At 41.4% G+C, this 23,956-nt stretch overlaps 1 protein-coding gene and 1 pseudogene across 8 annotated transcripts in view; one reads left to right on the top strand and one right to left on the bottom strand.

The window, feature by feature from the left end:
- Window positions 1-3,069: 3,069 nt before the first annotated feature.
- Window positions 3,070-23,956, top strand: part of PDS5B (PDS5 cohesin associated factor B) — a 213,873-nt gene continuing 192,986 nt past the window's right edge. For all 8 annotated transcript variants that reach the window (XR_006742919.1, XM_045588607.1, XM_036456226.2 and 5 more), the window contains exon 1: window positions 3,070-3,176. The gene's annotated coding sequence lies outside the window, so the exon portion shown is untranslated. The remainder of the gene's footprint in view (window positions 3,177-23,956) is intronic.
- On the bottom strand, window positions 13,477-15,696 carry LOC118729009 (annotated as a pseudogene).

The following is a 23,956-nucleotide window of genomic DNA, read 5'->3' as shown; positions in this document are numbered from 1 at the left end:
CCAGGGTAGAATCATTGCCCCAGACTTTAGGTGAATGTGGCATTCTTCCAGGAATATTTGTATTTTAAATAGTCACAGGATGAGTACAGAACTAGGAGGAATTCTGGGAACTGAGTTTGGGATGAAGGTGGAGGAAAGCCCCTGTCCTCTTTCAGTGATGACTGAATTATGAATAGAGTCTGATTTCAGGGGTTGGACAAAACTGCTACAATCCATTATTTGCTGCCCTAATGCATAAGTATCAAAAAATTAATTTCTACTCAGTTTAATCTCTGCTCATAAATACCAATGGCTAGTGGATTATGTTTTTCAAGTAACAAAACCACATTTCAACATGTTTTATGGAGATTCAGTACCTTAACCCAAATAATTAGTTTGTGGCAATCTTAGCAATGTTGTAGACTGGCAGGGGTCATATTTTCAGTTTCATTGACTTAAATTATATGGAACTAGAGGCCCACTGCACAAAGATTCAAGCAAGAATGGGCCTTCCTTTCCCTGGCTGCCAGCACCACCTTCGCTCCAGCCTGAGCCACCTTTCTGCCTGCCCTGGCTGCCCAGAGGCCTGGAGGGGCTAAGCTACAAATGTTATTATTTGTTACAGCAGCAATAGAAAACAAGAAACAGGTGGTGATTGGATTTGTGGTTCTTTATAATCAAAGATACTTCTCCTGACCAACTTAGTATAAAATAAGCATTTTAAAATATCATTTATGCATGATTTCTCTTTGTCAGGGTAGGCAGCAGTCACAACTGATTTTTGAATGACTTATTTTTTTTAATTATGCCACATATAATTTTATTACTACTGATGAATTTGGGTATGGTTATTTTTTGGATTTTTTAAAAAATTAGATCAGTTATAAGTTCATAGCAAAATTGAGAGGAATGTACAGACATTTCCCATATACATGCTGGCCTCTATACTTGGTTATTTTAAAAGCCCTAAACATATCGACATTTATTTTTGTTTTAATACCAATTTCACATTCCAGTTTTCCTAAACAGTGTTGTTTTATTTTTAAATTTTTTTAAAAATTGAGTTCATTGAGAGGAAGGGAGGAGAGAGAAAACATCAATGAGAGAAAATAATACATTGGCTGTCTCCTGCACTCCCCCTTCTGGGGATGGAGCTTGAAACTCAGCTGTGCTCTGACCAGAATCCAAACCTGACTCCTGGAAGCTCAACTGCTGAGCCACACCTGGCTGACTAAAGCAGCGTTTTTCAACCGCTGTTCCGCGACACACTAGTGTGCCGCGAGATGTTGCCTGGTGTGCCATAGGTGCAGACAAGACAAGAATTTTATAATTTTTCACTATTTTGTTTACTTAATATTTCATAATAAAGTAATTATAAAATACTTTCTTTGTGTTTATTTGATTCCTATTCAAGAGAATTACTTTATATATAGTCAATATAGGCACAGAGTTAAATTTTTTAACATTTTCTAATGGTGGTGTGCCTCGTGATTTTTTTCATGAAACAAGTGTGCCTTTGCCCAAAAAAGGTTGAAAAACACTGGACTAAACAATGTTGCTATAAATTAAGATTTTTATTATTAAGTTTTGTAAATCCAGTTGCTGTTGTATGAAACACACGGCAAATTTTCTTTTGTTAGAAACTAAGTTTCAGCTGAAACCGGTTTGGCTCAGTGGTAGAGCGTCGGTCTGCGGACTGGAAGGTCCCAGGTTCGATTCTGGTCAGGGCATGTAAGTTGGTTGTGGGCACATCCCTGGTAGGTCGATGTTTCTCTCTCATAGACGTTTCTAGCTCTCTATCTCTCTCCCTTCCTCTCTGTGAAAAATCAATAAAATATATTAAAAAAAAACACTAAGTTTCATTGAATATTTTTTTAAATTATATATATTTTATTGATTTTTTTACAGAGAGGAAGAGAGAGGGACAGAGAGTTAGAAACATCCATGAGAGAGAATCATCGATCAGCTGCCTCTTGTACACCCGCTGCCTCTTGTACACCCCCTACCGGGGATGTGCCCCCAACCAAGGTACATGCCCCCTACTGAAGACAGGAATCGAACCTGGGACCCTTCAGTCCGCAGGCGGATGCTCTATCCACTGAGCCAAACCGGCTTCGGCAATATTTAAAAAAATAAAAAAAATAAAGTGTGGGGGTGGGGGGACCATGAGAGAAACACGTGAGAAAGACACATAGGTTGGTTGCCTCCTCCGCAGCCCAAATAACTGTCCTTGAACAGGAATCCAACTGAAACCCTTCCAACTGATCAGGCGGATGCTCTAACCGTTGAAAGCACTGGCCAGGGCAAGGCCTTGAACATTTATTTCTTTGTCCCAACAGTAATTGCCAGATTAACTTTATCTGTCTCTCCCGCTCTCTGCCCCCCACCCCCAACAACCCTTATTATACTCCCCAAAAGCTGGCGGGGGAGCCACACTCCTAGGTGAGGGGATTAGGAACCCACCCTCCTGGAAGGCGTCCTTGAGGTTTTCACATTGGTTCTCCCTCTAACACAAGTGCAATTGTGATGACAAAACGCATGGATGGAATGTGTTTTTACAGGCTGCGGTCCGTCCTCCCCCTCCCGCCTGCACAGCTCTCAGAATGGGTGACGTCACCGCCACGGCGTAACAGGCGAACGGCCTTCTGAGAACAGTGAGGAAGGAGCTAAGCAGTTAATACCAAACTTACTTACTTAAGACATCATCACTGAATGTGTTTTTTAAAAATGCACAACTTTTAACCAAAAAGTTAGAGATAAATAACAACTTAAGTGGTTTTTGGTAAAAGGCAAGAAAGCCGCAGAGGCAGAGAACACGGTGACAGAGGCGGTTCTGGGACCGGCCACAGGGGCAGCGCGACCGTGCGGCTGCGTGCGCGTGCGCGTGCGCCGGGGCGGAGCCAAGTGCAGTAGCGCGCGCGCGAACACGGGTGAGGCGGAAGGCGCGCGCGTGCTCAGGCCAGCCTGTCGCTAGGGGGCGCTGCGCACCCACTCCGCGCTCTGCCTGCCCCCGGGTGCTGTCCGCGGCAGTTCGATTGGAGCAGCCGCCGAAGAGCGCTTGGCGCCATTTTGAAGCGGAGAGGAGGAGGAACGGCCGGGCTGGCTGCGGAAGGGGAGGGGGGGAGGAGACGACTGGATGCGGCGGCGGGTCCCGGAGAGCGGCGGAGTGAGAGGAGCAGCCAGTCGGGCATCCGGAGGTAGGAAACAATTCAGTTAACGGAAAGAAAACGTCTCTCCTTTCTGGTCGCCGTGCTCCGTTTTTCAGCGCCCGCCACCGCGGCTGTGTGTGGCAGGGCTCAGCGCCGCCCGCCCCCCAGTCCGGCGAGCCTCCGTGTTCGGGGGCTGCCGCTCCGGCGGCGGGTCGCGGCCCGGGGGCGTGGGCCGGCTGCGCGGTGGGGGTGGGGAGGCCGCCGAGGGCGCGCTCCACGCCGCGGGCGCCGCCGCCGCCGCCGCCGCCGCCGCCGAGGGAAATTAAACTTGCCGCCGTGGCCCGGCCGGGCGCCCGCGGCGGCGAAGGCGCGGGCGGTGACCTTGCGCGCGGGCGGGCGGGGGTCCGGCCGGCCGCCCCTCCCCCGCTCCGGCCGCCCCGCTTCCCGGGCGGCGGACGGTGCCGCCGGCGGTTCCCCCTTCCGACCGCGGGGCGGGAGCGCGGGCCGCGCGGCGTGCGGGCCGGGCGCCCTCCGCCCGCCGCCCGGCCCGGCGCGCCCCGCCCGCCGCCCCGCATCTGCCGCGGGCGCGGAGGGGCTGCGGCGGTGACATTTTTGCGCGGTTTCTGGCCGGTCGGCGGCGAGGAGCCCGCTCGCCGCGTGTCTCGGCGCCGGTGGTCGGTGGTCGGGGAGCCGGTCCTGGTGCAGCGTCTGTCCCGGGCGACACCGGGGTCCGAGGTTTCCTCAGGAAGCCCCCGGCTTGGAGCGGCACGGGGAATGGCGTGCAATTGGAAATAGTTAACAGTTTCGCACTTTTTGATCTTGGTGGCACTTGAAAAGTTGTTACTCAGGAGAAAAACCTTGTTTGTTGTTTCTGCTACTGACTTCTGGCACAAACCCGAAAGCCACGCTGGGCAGCGGCGGCGGATCGATGGCTGAGTCTGAGCTCGGAAATGAGCGCCTTCTGCTCCGCCCGGTGCGCGGCGTCCTCCGTCGTGTGCGGTGCGGGACCCCGGCCCCGCCAGCCGGGGAGGGGACGCCTCAGTTTTGTTTTGAAGAACCTACTGTGAGCGCTTTGCTCGTATTTTTACAGTAAAATGATGAATGGTCAGAGCTGTTCTGAACCAACCTACCCTGGTCATTAAATAGTTTAAGAAACTTTGGATATAGCCCTTAATTTCCAGGAGTGGTCGGCTGTCTTGAGTGAGTTGGGCGTCTTTTCTACTGTCCAATAACCTCTAAAAACCCGTGTGTTTGTAAATGAGGCAAACTGTAGATAAGTTATAATTATTTAAAACTTGAAGGGTAATATTGACTGTAGATAAGTCATAATTATTTAAAACTTGAAGGGTAATATTGTTCTCAATTAGTACATGTAGATGTAGTCCCAACGTAGAGCATTTTCTAGATTAACTCAAGTAAAATAAAATAGTTAAACACACAAAACTGGTATTAAAATAAGGGCCAGAAAAGATGCAGTACTTAATGTCAGGGATGTTAGCATTTTTGGAGACACTAAAATGAGCATTCCTGAGGAGTGTGCAGGTCAGTTTGTGGAACTGTTAACCTTTTAGCGCCTGGTGTTAGCAGAAAACTTGATTAAAATGTGTAATGGTGAGTATATAGGTGAGAGTTTCAGCATGGGACTTCTAATGTTAAAACTGATTTATTCTCAAAAACACATCTTAAGTCAGAACATTATTCCTTCGAAATACATTTACAAATATACACTGTAAGATTCATGTCAGAGTCTCTGATTACTGAAGTAGTAAATTTTTTGGGAGAGCCTTTTTTATGGTTTAATAATTATCCTCTTTTTACTTGAAGGGTGTACTTAATGATAAGGCAGTGGTTGTACTGACTTTTTTTTTTTAAGCACTTTTGTGCCCCTCTTTTTATTTTCTCACTATTTTGTTGAAGTTGATTCTTCTTATATTAACTTTGTGTTTTTTTACAGCAGCTTTTGTTTTTTCCTGTAGCTTTTATTTCTAAGTCTTTTCTCTGACTTTCCCCTAGAATTAGAGGAGATAATGTGGAGATTACACTGATTTTTGTCACGAGACAGTTTGTACTAAACTTATTTTAACATGTAGTTCTAAGTTGGCTATTGGATAAAATTGTTTTAATTTTTAAAGTTTATTTAAAATTGCTCTGTAACTTTAACAGTCACGAAGAGTAACATTTTAGTACTAGGTTTATCAATACATAATTTGTTAAGCCTAAAATAAAGTGATAGCCTATATTAGGCCTTGCGCTGCAGAAGAGTGAAATGGCAGAATACACCTAAAACTTTGTGAAGAGGGGAATATTTTAGGAGGTTGTATTCTTTCTGTTTCTCTCTTTTGGAAATTTAGGATTGTCCTTTAGCATCCTCAGTACTACTTTAAAAATATGTGTGTGTGTGTGTGTGTATGTGTGTGTGTGTGTAAGAGAGGGAGGGGAGGAGGAGGAGGAGAGGAAGAGGGAGGGAGAGAGAAAGGGGTCAATGATGAGAAAAAAATCATTGATGGGCTGCCTCCTGCACACCCCACACTGTGGATAGAACTGCAACCAGGGCATGTGCCCAGACCAGAAATGGAACTGTCATCTCCTGTTCATAGGTTGTTGCTCAAAAACTGAGCCATGCCAACTGGGCAGTATTGATCATGTGTTCCTAGAACTAATAGGAGTGCTCACTGTGATTTGGCTTGGATGACAAGTACTGTATTTAATTAGAAAAGAATAAATTTGTGTTTTCCTTTGTTAGTGTTAGATAGCTATAAGGTAAATTTAACATGATCTCTAGCTCATCATATACATGAGAAATTAGGTTCAGATTGTAATTTAATTGGTTTTCCAAGTCACACTCATATTCATGTGGTGGCAATCAGGGCAGCCCTTATTTTTCCTGGAAGCTTGGATGCTTCTCCATAGTCTGCATTGTTTTATTTAGGATTTAAGTAATATTTAAAATTATTGCCAAATAGCATGTTATTCTTCATTCCCTTCTCCCATTTTCTTTTCATTCATTCAATCAAGAAATAATGTTTCAAGGTTATTGTTTTCAAAGGCTGGTTTTAGTGATTCCTGTTCAGTATTCAGTTCCTCTCTAGGTTTTTCAGAAGATAACCTCTTGCATGTCTCTGTCTACTGGAGCTGCTTGCTTTTTCATTGGGTAAAATTACTTGACATGGCATTTATTTTTCGTAAAACTTATGAGCCAGAGTAATTTGGAAAAGATAGTATTGAACTTTATTTTGTTACAAGATGCATGTGGTGTATGAGTGTGTGTTAGCTTTTTAAACACAATTTGTTACACAATCATTTATCACTTCGAATTCAGTAAGTTTTTGGTTTAGTATTCCTGATTGGAATATTAAAACTTCTAAAAATAAATCCTGTAATTTCTCTGAGAATGTATTTACTATTTAAGCCTAGTTAAGAAACTTAATAGTTCACAATTCTGACTTTTTAGATCTTAGAAGTCTTTCCTCACACTATACATTTACAAACCATCTGATTATAGCTATTTCCCTCCATACTTAAAAAAAGGTTTTAAAACACTTTCTCACTAAATAGTTCAAAATTAAGGATAAGTATGCTGCTTTGAGTCTGTAATTGTTTTAGTTGGCAGGGGTGATCATGTACAGTGAGACAATCATGAAGAGGAAACTCAGTTGTGTAAAACTTAGTTGTTTAAAGTAAATCTTAAAGCCATTAATCTGAGATATTTAAAAATATCCATAATAGTTATTGTGCTCTAGTAATTAGACATTAATTTAAGCAATAATTAAAATACTTGGTTCAGCCAAGGGGAAAGATTGAAGCAGGAACATGTTTTTGAGGCATCTTTTTAAAGTTCCATGACCTCTAAGTACTCCACTCACCTGCCTCTCCCTTTGACAGGGAATGTTCTGACGGATTTAGTTACAATGAACAAATATTTAGTTTCCATATATGTACAGTACAGGGCTAATGCAGTAAATAGGACTCTGCCTTAAAGAAGTTTAGAGTAGTGGTTGACCACCTGACACCAAGGTGATGAGAAAAACCTGCTGTTAAGTAATTCTATAAGGGTTGCTTTTTATTTATTTATTTATTATTTTTTTAATGTGGGAGAGTGAAATTGGCCAAAATTAGATGTATAACTGATAGAAGAGGGGATATTGTAATTATCGTCATTATATCTCTTTGTGGGGAAATGGTTAGGGCTTGAAAGAAACTGAGTTTGTGGTTATTATAGGGATTCTTTTTCTCTTCTATTATGTCAGAGGAGGTTTAAGAGAAGTGAGTGTTCAGATTTTAAAGAAAAGCCTCAGATATATATTTAAAATTCTGTCAAGGAATTTTAGCCTTCAGATACAGGGGTAGGGGTTGAAGAGATGGTTAAGGTTGGGGAAATAGAGAACATTAAATAATTATATATTTTAAGTTAAAAGTTATACATGTATATGATAAATTCTAATGATACAGAAAAGTAAAAATAAAAGTTACTTTTTACCTTTTCAGGGCACTCACTACAGCCCTGGTTGATGTGGCTCAGTGGTTGAGTGTTGAGTGCACCAGTAGGTCACCCATCAGATTCCCTGTCAGGGCATATGCCGGGTTGCAGGCTCCCTAGTAGGAGGCAGCTGATTGATGTTTCCCTCTCACTCTCACTAAAAAAGTCAATTTAAAAAACAAAAAGGTAACTATTATCTGTTTCTAGAAAGCCTACTTTTCAAAAAATTTTATACAAATTGTATTATATCGTACTGCTGGTTACTTTTTTAACTGCAATTTACTGTTTTTCCCTAGTTAACATCACAGAGTTCTTTTCATATTGATATAATTTTAAAAAATGAGTAGAATAATTTATTATAAGGATGTATCATAATTTGTTTGTACTGACTTCTTTTAAGTGATAATGAGGTTGTAACATTTTATACTAACCAGCAGTTCATGAGTATACTTGTTTACATGCATGCTGGTATTGGACTTTATTATTAATTATTTGCCAGTTTGATATGTGAAATTTACATCTTGTTTTGGGTTTGCATTTCTTTGATTATGAGTGAGATTAAACATATTTTTTAAATTATGCTTATTGGGCTGAAACCGGTTTTGCTCAGTGGATAGAGCGTCGGCCTGCGGACTGAAGGGTCCCGGGTTCGATTCTGGTCAAGGGCATGTAACCTTGGTTGTGGGCACATCCCCAGTAGGGGGTGTGCAAGAGGCAGCTGATTGATGATTCTCTCTCATCAATGTTTCTAACTCTCTATCCCTCTCTCTTCTTCTCTGTAAAAAATCAATAAAATGTATTTTAAAAAATTATGCTTATTGGGTAGAGGGTCCTTGCAGCACAGACTTAGGTTGAGTAGCTTAATTTACTTGTATTCCCACACCCACTCTTCTTATCTAAAATGATCTGGATGATGTGGAACTTTTAGAGAGGAGTAAGAATTTGGAGCCCTTGGCACCTTGAGGAGGAGCAATGCTCTGAACACCCAAAGGTCAACATGAGGTTTTTGAAAGCCCCTAGCTTGGTGTTAACAGAAGATATATAAAGGCAGGAAGGGTAAATTTGATAGAGCAAATTTTGTATAGAATCAGCTCTGTCTTCTGCTTGTCCTGTCTTACCACTCTCCTCTCCCACCCTCAATTGTTATTTCATTTTTATATATACTGTTATTTGGTTTGCTGCTCCTCTTCCCTGGCAGGGTGACAGTCTTGACCTTGGTATTTCAGTCTTTCTTATCAGGGAAACTTATTTTTCTTCATACTAGTCAAAGGGGGAGTAGTTCTTATTTCTAGCAGTCTTTACATCTAGTTTCTGATCTTTATCAGTTGATACTCTGCTAGAGTTCAGAGGCTGTACATACTGAATTGTACAGAAATCTGGGGATGTTAGCATCACTATGTGGGATTTGTCTCTATATAATTCCTATATACTGCCCCACACCCAGCTTCACTTTTTATTTTTTAAAATTTATTTACTGTTTAAAGCATTACATATAGTATTACATATATCTCCTCCCCCCCCCCCCCCCCCCCATTGACCTACCCTGGCTACGCTGACACATATCCTCACCTCCCTGGTGTCTGTGTCCATTGGTTACATTGGTTATGCTTATATGCATGCATACAAGTCCTTTGGTTGATCTCTTAGTCCCTCCCCTTGTCTCCCGACCCCATTCTACCCCTCTACCTTGTCTTCCCACTGAAGTTTGACTGTCTGTTTGATGCTTCTTTGTCTCTGTATATATTTTTGTTAATCAGTTTATGATCATATATTCCATGAATGAGTGAGATCATGTGATATTTACCTTTCTCTGACTGGCATATTTCGCTTAGCATTATGCTCTCCAGGTCTATCCATGCTGTTGCAAATGGTAAGAGTTCTTTCTTTTCTTTACAGCAGCATAGTATTCCATTGTGTAGATGTACCACAGCTTTTAATCCATTCATCAGCTGATGGGCACTTAGGTTGTTTCCAAATCTTAGCTATTTAAAATTGTGCTACTATGAACATAGGGGAGCATATGTCCTTTCTGATTGGTGTTTCTGGTTTCTTGGGATATATTCTTAGAAGTGGAATTACTGGGTCAAATGGGAGTTTCATTTTTAAATTTTTGAGGAAACTCTATTTTCCACAGTGGCTACACCAGTCTGCATTCCCACCAGCAGTGCAGGAGGGTTCCTTTTTTCCCACATCCTTGCCAGCACTTATCCATGATAGCCATTCTGACAGGTATGAGATGGTACCTCATTGCCGTTTTGATTTGCTTGTCTTGAATGATGAGCGACTTAGAACGTGTATATATGTCTCTTGGCCTTCTGTATGTCAACTTTTGAAAGGTGTCTATTTAAGTCCTTTGCCCATTTTTGATTGGGTTATCTTCTTTTTGTTAAGATGTATAAGTTTCCTATAAATTTTGGAGATTAGGCCCTTATCGGATGTAACATTGGCAAGTATGTTCTCCCATGCAGTAGGCTTTCTTGTTGTTTTGTTGGTGGTTTTTTTTCTGTGCAGAAGGTTTTTATTTTGATGTAGTCCCATTTGTTTATTTTCTCCTTAATTTCCATTTTTAAATGAAATGAGTTTTTTTCTTAGTAGTCTTCAGAGGTGATTGGTTTAAAGGCTCTTATCTGTCACTGCCCCCAGAGTAACTGTAGAGATGCTATTAATTAGCTTGATTGTGGTGATCTTTTTACAATGTATACATATATCAAAATATCAAGTTGTATACTTCAAATATATACATTTTTTATATTTCAAAGCTATCTTAAGGTTATTTAAGAAAAAGATTCTTGGCCCTTGCCCAGTGGGTCAGTCAGCATTGTTCCATATACCAAAAGGCTGTGGGTTTAATCTGTTGGGGAGGTCAGGTTTGTGAGGTTAGGGAGCCCAGGGGAAGCAACCAGTCAGTCAATCGTTTTCTCCCTCCCCTTCTCTCCTCTTTAAAAATCAATAAACATATCCTTGGGGGAGGATTAAAAAGAAAAAGAGGTTCTTATTTGTTCATTTAGCAATGGCTAGAGACATTCTGGTTGTCAGAGTTGGGGTGGGGTGGGGAATGAGAGGAAATTGGTGGGGAAAGGATTGATGGTACTGGCTTCTAATGAATTGAGGCCAGGGATGTTGCTAAACATCTTACATTGTTTAGGAAAGCACTCCAAAACAAAAAATTATGTGGCCCAAAATGTTAATAGTGCAAAGGTTGATAAATCCTGGTCTAAGCTTAATTAGGCCAGTCCACCAACTTTATGATAGCAGTCATACAATAGTAATCTTATGCTTAAAATGGCAAGTGTTGAAATTTAGCTCTTGAGTACTTTTTTCTCTTCTCTGCTGTCTCTTTGTTACCTTTCTTTTCAGCTTTTTACTTCTTTCCTGCCTTTATGGTATAACATAATTAAGTCAAGGCTTTGTAGTCCCACTTGGAATTTAGAAGGTCACTAGCATTTAAGCCTTGAATAAAGTAGAGCATATTTAGGCTTGATGAGTGAAGTCTTATTCTAAGGAAGGCAGAAGAACATTAAGCATATAGGTTATTTTAAGAATTGAGTCTGTGGGGGTTTTTATCCTGTCCCCATTATGAGCTAGCTGTGTCACCATGGGTAAATTACCTAATTGCCAAGCCTCAGTTTCTTAATCTGTAAAGTAGGGATAATAGCAGATATCCCATTTTTACAAACAGATTTATTGAGATAAATATCACATACTATATTGTTTTCTAGTACATTCATAGGTTTGTACAACTATCACCTCAAACTGATTGTAGAACATTTTTGTCTTTCATAAAAGAAACTCTAAGCCCATTAACTGTCACTTCCTATCACCCCTTATCTCATTAGATAAGCCAAGCCAAATGCTTACCGTGATGCCAAATGTGCAAGTTTGTAATAAACGACTATAATTTGGGGCAGGGAGACTTTATGGCAGTTCATTCATATCTCATTAGAGAGGCAAGGGTGGATGGATATTTGCATGCTATATACTATGCAAGAAAATTGTGCTCAGAGATACAGAGATGATATTTCTTCAATTAAGAGATGTAATTCAAGTAGGAGGAAAGACACTAATGTATTATAAAATACCAGTTATAAGTATAAAACACGGCAGAATATAGTGCTTTCAGGAAGGTGTAAACCAATACTTGAAATAAAAAATTTGATAAAAGGATACTGAATGATGATGTTGGGCTAAGAGTGCAAGAATCATGAAAAACTTATTGAATGAGGGATCATTTTGACCAAATGTTAGAAAATAAAATATGAGACTTTAGCTTCTCTGAAGTATGCTGTTTGAGGTATTGGTAATATCATCATCATGTTTTTACTGCTTCGTGCTGCTATCAAATGATTGCCTCGATAGCTTGTACCCACACCCTTTTTTGATATTTCTAATTTGTTGTGAATTTGGGGAATTATTTAAATGTATTAAATAAGCTTTCAGTGAGAGCCTGATATCTGTGAGAAAAGGATATGAATATGTGGCCTCATGCTGTCATTTTGAGTTAGTTGCCTTTTTAGTTTATTCTCTGGGATAATTGGGTTCATAGAATAAATGATTCCTAGATAAATGAGGCTCAGATAAGTGTTTTCCTCTTCTAGGCTTCTACTAACAACTGGATATCTCACCTCTCTCCAAATTTTCTTTTTCTAATATATTGTTGGACACAATACCTCCAGTACAACATGTCTAAAAACTGAACTGTCTTCCTCTACTGTTTAACATCATGCTTTGGTTAATAACACATATTTTTTATGTTCTTTTCTTTTTAGTTGTAGAGGATGACTAGATTTGTTACCAAGTCAGAAACCTAGAAGTCACCTGGACCTCTTCATCTCTTGTACTTCTCACGTCACATAATTTACCAAATTCTGTTGAATATTACAGCATTTCCAAAGTTTTATTCTTTTATACTCTATGTACAGTACTTCAAAAGCAAAAAAGCTAAAACAAGAAATACAATAAAAAGTCTACATCTACTTAGTTCGCAGTAATTTACTGATGTTATTGATTTCTTTCCTGGGGATTTAAAAAATACAACCATACACAAATGTGTTCAGTCTATCTTGCTTCCCTCTATCCCTGCACACACACGTTTTACACTAATTCTGAAAACTTGAACCATTTTGTCCTTTATTTTTTTCACTTAACAATGTATTTGAGATTTTTTTCATATTGATGTATAAAGTGGTAGTATGTATCTCAACAGCTGCAGTGTTCATTTTTATTTATGTACCATAATTTAACAAGTTCATTGACTGATAGGTTGTTTCTAGTTTTTACCTTTATAAAAATGCTTTATTAGTGACCTTGTACATATACCATGTTTCCCTGAAAATAAGACATCCTCTGAAAATGGAAAGATAAGACATCCCCTGAAAATAAGACCTAGTGCAACTTTGGGAGAAAAAATTAATATAAGACACTATCTTATTTTTGGGGAAACAGTATCATTTTGTACATACAGAGGTGTGACTATAGGATAAATTCCTGAAAGTGGAATTGGTGAGTCAAGGAATAACGGATAGAATTTTGGTAGATACTGTAAGATTCTGTTAAATTGCCCTTCATAAAGGTTGCATTTGTAATACAAGAGAACTAGTGGCCTGGTGCATGAAATTCATACATGGAGGGGGGTAGCCTGCACCCTCTGCAATTGGGGACCCCTTGGGGAACATCCCTCACAGTCTGGGACCGCTGGCTCCTAACTACTCACCTGCCTGATGGCCCCCAACTGCCTCTGCCTGCCTGATCTTGCCCCCAACTGCCCTCCTCAGCTGGCCAATTTGTTTCTGATTGGTTGGTTTCTATGTCAGCGTCAAAAGCTCTGCCTCCTAGGCAGCCATTGGCTCCTTACAGTTGACCCAGATTTGGTTCTTTTTTTTGGGGTGGGGAGGGGTGGTGGGCTGCTTAGTAAGTGGTTATTACAGGGGTCAGACCACATAAGTGGTGTCAGCCCCGGGAATGTGACCTGTCAATGTTGATCACAAAGCCCCCAAAGCTGGTCCTGGTGAGCCCCAAGGTCAGAAATGAAACTGAGAGGCTTCGGTCACATGCTACTTCGAGGCTTCCAAGATGGACAGCAGGGAGGAGATGCCCATCACATGCCAGGTCTCCCCATCGGACACCACCGAGGTCTGGAAGGACAGCAGCTACACGCCTGCCTCTGCCAGGAATCCCACTCATGGTAGGCAGCATGGCAGGTTGGAGGGCTGAGCCCAGAACAGGAGCAGGGGCAGACTCCTGCAGAGAGGCACTTCTGGTCTGAAGGCAGCTCTGTTGAGTGCCTGCAGCACAGATGTGGTTCCCTGGACAAAGCCCACAGCCTGGTAAGGGGCACCTGGCACGGCCACACTCAGGAGGCCTTTCCTGCATCCTTGCTCTCCTGCACAGGGGGGTTATGGGAGGTGGTTACATTCAGGCTTGCCTCCTTTACCTGTAGCTTGGCCTTCACCAGGTTCACATCTACATGATTAGAAGGTCTTTGAGGAGGCCGACAATGACTGCAGGGTTTAGGCAGTTCCCAGCATTCTTCAGGGATAAGTCCTGTGTTACGGGCCCGGATGGTCCCTTTGGGGGACCCTGCCCAGGCTTGCATCAGTCCCCAGAGCTGCCAGACTGATCCAAGGTCTGGTGTGTGGAGAGAAGGCGCTGGTAAAGGCCTGGGCATTCATGACCCCTGCGAGGGCTCTCCTCTTCACCATGTCCACAAACTGGACAGCAATCTCTTCCCCGATTTCCTTCCCGCAGCGGATCTGGGCCTCTTGCTGCTTGTGCCCAGGTGGGGGCAGCTGCTGGCATTCTCGTCGTCCACCGAGGCATGGTCCCAAGGCAGCTCCTCCGTGAACATGTCTAGCGCTGTGTCCACGCACTGCCCTGACTGCAGGGCCAGGAGCAGGGCGTCCTCGTCCACAATTCCTCTGCGGGCGCAGTTCACTGTGCGCATGCCCTTCTTCACAGGGCGAAGGTGCTGTCATTTAGCAAGCCTGTCATGGAGAGAAGGAGAGGGGTGTGCACAGTGATGAAGTCACAGAGGGGCCAGATCTCCTCCAGGGGCAGCTGCTGAACACAGAAGGAGGCCGAGACCTCTGGTGAGATGATGGGGTCATACCCTAGCAGGGGTCGGCAACCTTTAAGACACATGTGTCAAACACAAGGCCCTCGGGCCAAATCCGTCCCGCCAGGCCTTGCAATGTGGCCCGCACCGCGCTGTCATCACTGCACTCCGCTGCATTTCCATCACAATGACAGTTTATGACTGTTCAGTAAACCATTCGGCCCGCGATTTAGGCTGGATTTTAGATTTTGGCCCCTTCTCTGATTGAGTTCGACACCCCTACTTTAAGACACAAAGAGCCACTTGGACCTGTTTTTGAAGGAAAAAAAAACCTGGGAACCACAAAACCATTGCGACATTTAAAACAAATATAACACTGCATATATTGTTTTTTACCTTGATATATACCGGATCGTGCAGAAAAAGGATTTTTTCACTTAACAAAAAGAGTTGCATGCGGCTCTGGAGCCGCAGGTTGCTGACACCTGCCCTACAGTCTTCATCCCGAAGGACTGCATCCAAACAGCTACCTGATCCTCCCCAGGCCAAGCATTCCCAGGGTCTTTCCATTCAACTCAGTTCCCATGAACTTCTTTCGATTCCATTTGCAATCCTCCATCGAAGCCGTCGCCTGGGGAATCTGCCTGGCCAGACACATCATCATCCCACAGGTGAGCTCCGCAGCACTGAGACTGTTCCCATTGGGAGTGTTCATGACCAGGATGCCTTTCCTCATGGCGGCCTCCAGATCCACATTGTCCAAGCAGGTGCCGGCCCTGCCTAATACCTGGAGCTTCTCTGCTGTGTTAATGACATCCGAGGTCACCTTGGTGACAGAGCGGAAGATAAGGCCTTTGCAGTCTTGCAACTCAGCTATCAGCTCCTTTGTTCAGATTCTGCTTCTCCACCACCTGCAGCCCTCTGTCTTGCAGGATCTTATAGCAGCAAGGGTCCAGGCTGTCACTAATGAGCATTTTCTGTAGATTTGCGGAGGCCATTGCTGGAGCCAGCCTCAGGATCAGTTGCTCTCCCTGGACCGAAACACCTCTAAGCCCCCCAGATTTGGTTCTGATTGGTCAGTTTCTATGCCAATCAGCGTGTTTGGGCCTATCAACAGGGTCTGATCAGAAAGGCAGGGCTGATCAGCAGCCTTGGTGGAGTCCTGAAGAGAAATGGAGGCGTGGCTATTGGCCAGACTGGGAGAGAAAGAGAGAGTGCTGGTCAAAAGCTGCCACAGAAGCAATGGGTCAGTCCCTGCTTCTCTCTCTCCCCCTTATTCGCAGCCCCCTCAGCAGTCAGTGCTGGGGCACCATGCCTATAGCAGAAGTAGTCAGTGCTGGCTTGCCAGGGGAACCCAACACTGACTTCCGGTCTGGTTGAGCTTTGATCGTAACAATGTTACAGCCTGGCTCTTTATTATAGAGATATTTGTTTCTCCTATAGCCTTGCCAACATACTTTTTTTTAGATACTTTTTTTAGATTTTTGTCAATATAATAGGTGAAAAATGTTATCTCAGTCAGTGTAGTTTTAATTTGCATTTCTCTTATGAGTGAAACTGAGCATCTTTTCATATGTTTAGGAGCCTTTTTTTATTTTTCCTGTGAACTCTCTGACCTTAATTTTTTCCCATTTTCCTGTCTGGGGGATTCTTAAATTTTTTCTTCTATCTATGTGCCATTGTTACTAATAGTAATCATGATCTGCTTGTCCTGCAATTGTCTTCTGACAGGTCTCTGCTTCCAATTGCATTACCTTTTAGGTTCTCATAATTGTTAACAGTGATATTTCTAATTACAAATTTGAATGTGTCATTTCCTGACTTACACAACTACTCAGTGGTTCTTTCCTGCTTCTGTAATCCAAATACAGTAAATACGTTGTCATTAGCATCGTACCTACCTGTCATGCCAGCATTTTTTATTTCCTCAAGCATTCTCTACACTCCACAAAAAACACTGAACTGCTTCAAGCTCCCTGCTGTGTTAGATCCTTTGTCTTTGCACATGTTATTTCTCTGTTTATAATGGTCTACTAGAGGCCTGGTGAACCAATTTGTGCACAGGGTTCTGGCTGGCCTGCCCTGATCAGGGTGAGGGTGATCAGGCTGGGCCAGCTGGGGAAAGGGGCCATAGATGGTTGGCTGGCCAGCCCCGTTCCTGGTCGAACTCCCAGTCGAGGGGCCAATTTGCATATTAGCCTTTTATTAGATAGAAATCCTGCTTGTTCACATGTCCAGTGTCTTGCTTTTCTTCTACTTTTTAAAAATTAATCTTTATTGTTGAGATTATTACAGATGTCCCTCTTTTTGCTTCCCATAGCTCCCCTCCACCAGTTCCTACCCTACTCCTCACTCTATTGTCTGTGTCCATAGGTAATGTATATATGTATATAAGATCTTTGTCTTATATACTCTATTGTCTGTGTCCATAGGTAATGTATATATGTATATAAAATCTTTGTGTGATCTCTTCCTCTACACGCCCCTCCCCCCCCCACACACCACTTTCTCTCTGAGACTCGTCATTCTGTTCCATTTCCATGTCCTGATTCTATTCCATTCACTTGTTTATTCTGCTCATCAGATTTTTTATTCATTTGATTTTTAGATTCACTTGTTGATAAGTATGTATTTGTTGTCACTTTGATGTTCATATTTTTTATTTTTATCTTTCTCTTCTTCCCTTCAGCATTTTATATAATATAATGCTGGTTTGGTGGTGATGAACTCCTTTAGCTTTTTCTTGTCTGTGAAGCTCTTTATTTGATCTTCAATTCTAAATGATAGCTTTGCTGGGTAGAATATTTTTGGTTATAGGTTCTTGTTATTCATCACTTTGAATATTTCTTGCCACTCCCTTCTGGCCTGCATAGTTTCTGTTGAGAAATCATCTGACAGTTTTATGGGTACTCCCTTATAGGTAACTAATTGTTTTTCTCTTGCTGCTTTTAAGATTCTCTCTTTGTGTTTTGCCCTTAGCATTTTAATTATGATGTGTCTTTGTGTGGTCCTTTTTGGATTCCTCTTGTTTGGGGTTCTGTGCGCTTCTGGACTTGTAAGTCTATTTCTTTCACCAAGTGGGGGAAGTTTTTTGTCATTTTTTCAAATAGGTTTTCAGTATCTTGCACTCTCTCTCCTTCTGGCACCCCCATAATTCAGATATTGGTATGCTTGAAGTTGTCCCAGAGGCTTCTTACACTATCTTTATATTTTTGGATTCCTTTTCCTTTTTGCTTTTCTTGTTGGATAATTTTTGCTTTCTCATACTTCAAATCATTGATTTGATTCTCAGGATCCTCTAATTTACTGTTGAATCCCCATATATTATTCTTTATTTCAATCAGCATATGCTTAATTTCTGACTAGTCTTTTTCCTTTTTTTTTTTTTTTTTTTTTTTTTTTTTTTTTTGCATTCCCACTAAGATCCTTGAAAGTCTCACTAAATTCTTTGGAAGTTTCTAGAATATTCTTGAGAAACCTTATAACTGTGGTTTTGAACTCTATATCATTAATTTTCTTTCTTCCATTTTTTTCATTTGTGGCATGCTTCTTTGTCTCTTCATTTTGGCTGCTTCCTTGTGTTTGTTCCTAGTATTGGGTAGCTGTTAAGTCTTGAATTGATGGAGTAGCCTTGTGTAGTAGGTGTCCCACAGGGCCCAGTGGCTCAGCCTCCCCAATCACCTGAGCTGGACACTCTTTGTGCACCCCTTTGTGGGCTATGTGGACAGTCTTGTACCGTGTTTCCCCGAAAATAAGACATCCTCCGAAAATAAGACGTAGCACATGGAAAGATAAGACATCCCCTGAAAATAAGACTTAGCGCAACTTTGGGAGAAAAAATTAATATATGACACTGTCTTATTTTCGGGGAAACAGGGTAGTTGAGCCTTGACTGCTGTTGGCATCATTTGGAGGAATTGACCTCCAGGCCAATTGGCTATGGGGACCAGTTGGGACTACAGTGGGAGACCTGCTGTGCAGGAGACACCCTTATGCAGTAGGACTTGCTTCAGTGGGGCTTTGGTGCTCACTGAGTCTGTCCCTTGAGTGTCACTTATAGATGTGAAGAGTTGTAATTTGGTATGGTCTCACATTGACCACTGGGTACACTGGCTTTTGGGCCTCCATGGAGGTGAAAAGTTAGCCACTGTCTGGGGCTATCCAGCAGGAGCTAGAGAGAGCTCTGCAGAGTCCTTTTCTTTAATCAGGTTCAAAGTGCCCAGATGAGGCCCAGCTGTTAAGCAAAGCAGGCTGGTGCTGGATTTTGGGTCTTTGATTGATAGGTGTGGGGCTCCCTGACCCAGCTGCAGCTTGTTCAGCAGAGTTTTAGCCTGAGAAAGGACAGACCATTTAACTGCAAAAGGTGCTGCATACAGCTTAGGTGGGGTTGTAAATTGGGTAGGGCAGAGCGGGGTCTCAGGAATCACTAGGGTGAAGCAAACAGGAATGGCTACCAGTCAGCCTTGCACTAGGAAGGTCCCAGCATGGGAACAATGATTGCTGTGAGCACCTTCATGTGGAAGAAAGCCACCCCCAGATGCCAGACAGTCCAGTTTCTCCCCATATGTGTCTGGTTCCCCGGAGCCTTGCCTGGCAATGGGGCTCAGAGGAAGTGAGAGCTTGTAAATTCAGTATGTTGTGCTGACCTTTTAAGAGGAGCAGCTGGGTCTCCAGCAGCCTGTGTATCACTCAGCCCCAATCCGCACTGATTTTTATAGTCATAGTTCTGGCCAGTAGAGACTTCTTTCCCAGGGGCTAGGATCCCTTGTTCCTCCAGGCGGTCTCCACAGAGGCAATCTCCCTTCCAATTAAAAAAGCGGCACACTTAGGTTCCATTCCAGCCTGTTATGCGCCTCTGCACCTTCTACCAGTCTCAATGCACTTTCTTTTTTTTTTTTTTTTTTAAATTTTAACATTTTTATTCAAATCACTACATGTTTGATGATTACGAATAGCTGTCTTGTTAAAGTAAACTAAAGATTTTTTTCCTGAAAATACTTGGCTTATACTTTAAGTTCTTGGTTAACCTTGAAAAAGCTGTGCTGGATATTCTCTACCATTCACCCTATTCTATGTTCTTGGAGGTCTTTATGGAGCAAGCCTCCTCTGCCCTCTGGCTTCCTTCTGGATTCAGTCAATGATCAACACCATCGGAGGTCAGAGGACAGAGAGAGAAGTCAGGGTATTTATCCCCCTGGCTCCTTCCCCATAGTAGGCAGTGGCTGCATTTCTTTTTTTTTTTTATTTATTTATTTATTTATTTATTTTTTGTTTTGTTTTGTTTTCTTAAAATATTTTTTTTAATTTATTTATTTATTTATTTTTACATATTTTAATGATTTTTTTTGCCCCCCTCCCTCCCTCCCCCATATCCCCTCCCTCCCCATAGTTTTATGTCCATTGGTTGTACTTATATAATGCACTTTCTTTTTTACCTCTGTAGATGTAGTACTTCTACTTAGCCAGATTTCCTGTGGTTCTGGATGATAGTTGATCTGTATTTTAGTTGTAATTTTGATGTGGTTGTGGGAGGCAGCAAGTACAGGAGTTTATGTATGCCGCCATCTTGGTTCTCTGCAGTGTCTTTTCATCCTTCACCTAATGGAAAGGCTTTCTGAAACCTAATTCTTCTGTCAGGCAATGTATGATGGGCACTCTTTTTTCCTCACAAGACTGTGTGTGTCTCTGTAATGGAAACCTCTCATTGTGTATTGTTACTTAACTGTGTTTCCTTGTTAGATTCTTGAGGGCATGGACTTAGTTATTTTAGAACTTCAGCATAGTGTTTGGCATATAGTGGGTGGTAAGTATTTACTGAATGCATATAAATGTAAGTTTAAGTATACTAAGTATACTTTTGGACAACCCAAGACTAAGGAGAAGTAACATAAAGAGCTTACAAACTCATTTTTAAAATTTATTTTTATTTTACTGATATTGAGATGTAAAGTAATTAAGATAAAATGTACAGACTGTTGGTTTTCACTTTGATGAGATATGACAGTTATACCCATGTTACTGTTGCCCAAAAGATAATTATAGCGTTTTTATCATCCCCCAAAATTTTCTGGTTGCCTTTTCTATTTAGTTCTCTGCCGTCCATCCCAGCACTATGATTTCTAACAACAGAGATTGTGCTTTTTGGCATCTAGTGTCTTTTGCTTAACAAATATTTCCAGGTTCATCCATGATGTTGGATATATCAAGGCTTTTATTTTTATTTTATTGCTGAGTAGTATTTCATTAGAGGAATATACTAAAGTTTATATTTTCGCCTGTTGATGGGTTGTTTCCAGTTTTTTACGGTTAAGAATAAGGTCTCTTTGAATCTTTTTGCGAACGTGTTTTCATTTCTCTCGAGTAAATACCTAGAATTGGAATTGTTGGTTCATAGGCAGATGTGTTTAAATTGTATATAAACCTTCCACTTTAGGTTTTAAAAGTGGTTTTCCATTTTATACTCCTACCATGAATATATGAGAGCCCTAGTTGCTCTATATCCTTGCCATCATTTGGCTAATTAGTCTTTTTAATTTTAGCCATTTAATGGGTGTGAAATATGTTTGTAGTTGTTTTTTATTTCCATGGCTAGTGATGTTTAATACCTTTCTCTATTGTTTTTGATAATTAGTATTTTTTGTTTGTAGATTACCTATGTAAATTTTCTGTACATTTAAAAAAAAAATGGTGATTTTAGATTGGTATTGACTAGAGGGCCTGGCACATAAAATTTGCGCACAGGTAGGGTCCCTAGGCCTGGCCAGCGATCAGGGCCCATCTTTGGGGTTACCAGCGGGGCGATTGAGGAGTGAGGGGGCCCTACTGGCACCCACCTTGGCTGGCCTAGGGCCTGCTCCTGCGTTGAGCATTTGTCCCCTGGTGGTTAGTGTGCATCATAGTGAGCAGTCATTCTGCCAGTTGTTCCACTGGTCTGGTCGTTCTGACTTTTAGGCTTTTATTACATATGTTGTGTAAGAATTCTTAATATATAGTTGCCTTCATTATCCATGGGGGTTTGGTTCCAGGACCCCAATGGATACCAAAACATGCAAATGCTCAAGACCTTTGTATAAAATGGCTCAATACTTCCATATAACCTACATACACCTTTGTGTGTACTTTAAATCATCTCTAGATTACTTATAATACCTGACTACAACGTAAGTGCTATGTAAATAGTTATATACTGCATTGTTTAGGGAATGTTGAAAAGAAAAAAGTGTATGCACAGTGCGATGCAACCATTGTAGGCCTAACTATATAGTACATGTCAGCAATAATGTAACATTTCTTCCCCCTGTGCCCTTCATCCCCTTCCCCCAATATTTTCAATCAATTTTGGTTCAGTCTGGGAAAGAGGAACCCATGGGTTTGGAGGTTTGACTATATCTCAATACACAATACACGTTCATTGACAGATCAAGTATTGATAGTATTTTCTCCCAGTTTGTAGTTTGTTTTTTCTTAACAGTATATGTTGATGAACTGAAGCTTTTACTTTTGATGAAGTTCGGTTACTTATTTCTTTAACAGAATATACTTTTTGGATTCTAAGAATCCTTTGTCTACCCCGAAATCATGAAAATAAATTTCCGGTGCTTTCTTTTAGAAGCTTCATAGTCTTAACTTTTACATATAGGGCTGTGATCCATCTTAATTATTGTGCATGGTGTGAAGTAAGGGTTAGGGTTCGTTTTTAAAATGACATTTATCCAATTCTAATACTATGGCTTGAGAAAACCTTCCTGTACTGAAATGACTTCGGGTTTTTGTTTTTGTTTTTCCAGAATTTGAATTTATATGTACAGATTTGTTTCTGGATGCAGTGTGTTTCATTGACCTATTTGTTTCTTCTATGCCAATATCATACTGTCTATGTTACCACAAGTCTTGGAATCAAATAGTGTGAATCTGCTAAAATTGTGTGAATCCCCAGTCTAATTTCTTAGTGTTTACATGTAAATCTTAAAATCGTTTTGTCAATTTCTCTTCTAAAAAAATCTTTTGGAATTTTGATTGGGATTGTGTTGTTCTGTAGATATATTTAGGGAAAACTAACTTCTAATAGTATTTGTAGTCAGCCTCTAACATGGCTTCCATTGACCACTGTCTCTCCTGGCCTTTGCACCCTTTTATAGTCATCTTGAATATTGTATTTGGACTATATATACCAAGAGAATATGCTAAAAGTAATGATATATCACTTCTGACAGGGGTTTGTGTTTTGAAACACATACAAGAATGAACTCTTGTGTTTCACATACTCATAACTGTAAACCTACTTTTGCTTATCCCTGTATGTATATGTGTGTGTTTGTGTACAGACAGTTCTTGGGTTATGTCGGACTTGATGTATGTCTTTTCGTCATTACATTGCCATCTCCTATTTATTTAAAAAATAAAAAGTTCCATCATTTCGATGTATGTGCATATGTGCTTTATGTTTTTTATTATTTACTAGATGCCTGGTGCACGAAATTCATGGGGGTGGGGGGAGGCGGTTCCCTCAGTCCAGCCTGCACCCACTCCAATTGGGGACCCCTGTGGGATAGGGCCTAAACTGGCGATCTGACATCTCTCTCATAATCTGGGACTGCTGGCTCCTAACCACTCACCTGCCTGCCTGCCTGATCACCCTAACTTCTCTGCCTGCCTGATCACTCCTAACTTCTCTGCCTGCCTGCCTGATTGCTCCTGTCTCTGCTTCAACAGTGCTATTTTTTGCTTTAACTAGTTACCTTTCAAAGAATCTAAGAGAAAAGAATAAGAGATTTTATATATACCTACATTATTATTTTCAGGCTCTCTTTATTTCTTTGTGTACATCTAAGTTTCCTCTGATGTTTTTTCCCTTCAGCTTGAAAAACTTGCTTTAACATTACATTTTGTACAGATGTAATGATAACTTTCATTTAGTTGAATATTCATATGTTTTACTCTTTATTTTTCAAGAATATTTCTTGACAGTCTTCTTTTTCAATCATTTTAAAGATGTACAGCTGATTCTTGAGCAGTATGTATTTGAACTGCGTGGTTCACTTATATGCATATTAGAAGGCGCTATTTTCTATCTGTGGTTGGGAATCTTAAGTATGAGGAGGGCCAACTTAAGTTTTATTTCAATCTTAGACCAGGCAGCAGTTGACTCTCCTAAACCCCCACATCCCAAGGGTCAAATGTATTTTTACTGTCTTCTGGTCACCAGTGTGTCTTTAACTTTTTTTGTTTGTTAACAATTTGATGTGTATTTTTCTTTAATTTCTTTTTTGTATTCTGCTTAATTTGCTGAGCTTACTGATT

Source organism: Pipistrellus kuhlii, unplaced genomic scaffold (genome assembly GCF_014108245.1).
Source record: "Pipistrellus kuhlii isolate mPipKuh1 unplaced genomic scaffold, mPipKuh1.p scaffold_m20_p_3, whole genome shotgun sequence".
NCBI classification, from domain to species: Eukaryota; Metazoa; Chordata; class Mammalia; order Chiroptera; family Vespertilionidae; genus Pipistrellus; species Pipistrellus kuhlii.
This window is presented reverse-complemented; position numbering and strand designations above follow the sequence as displayed.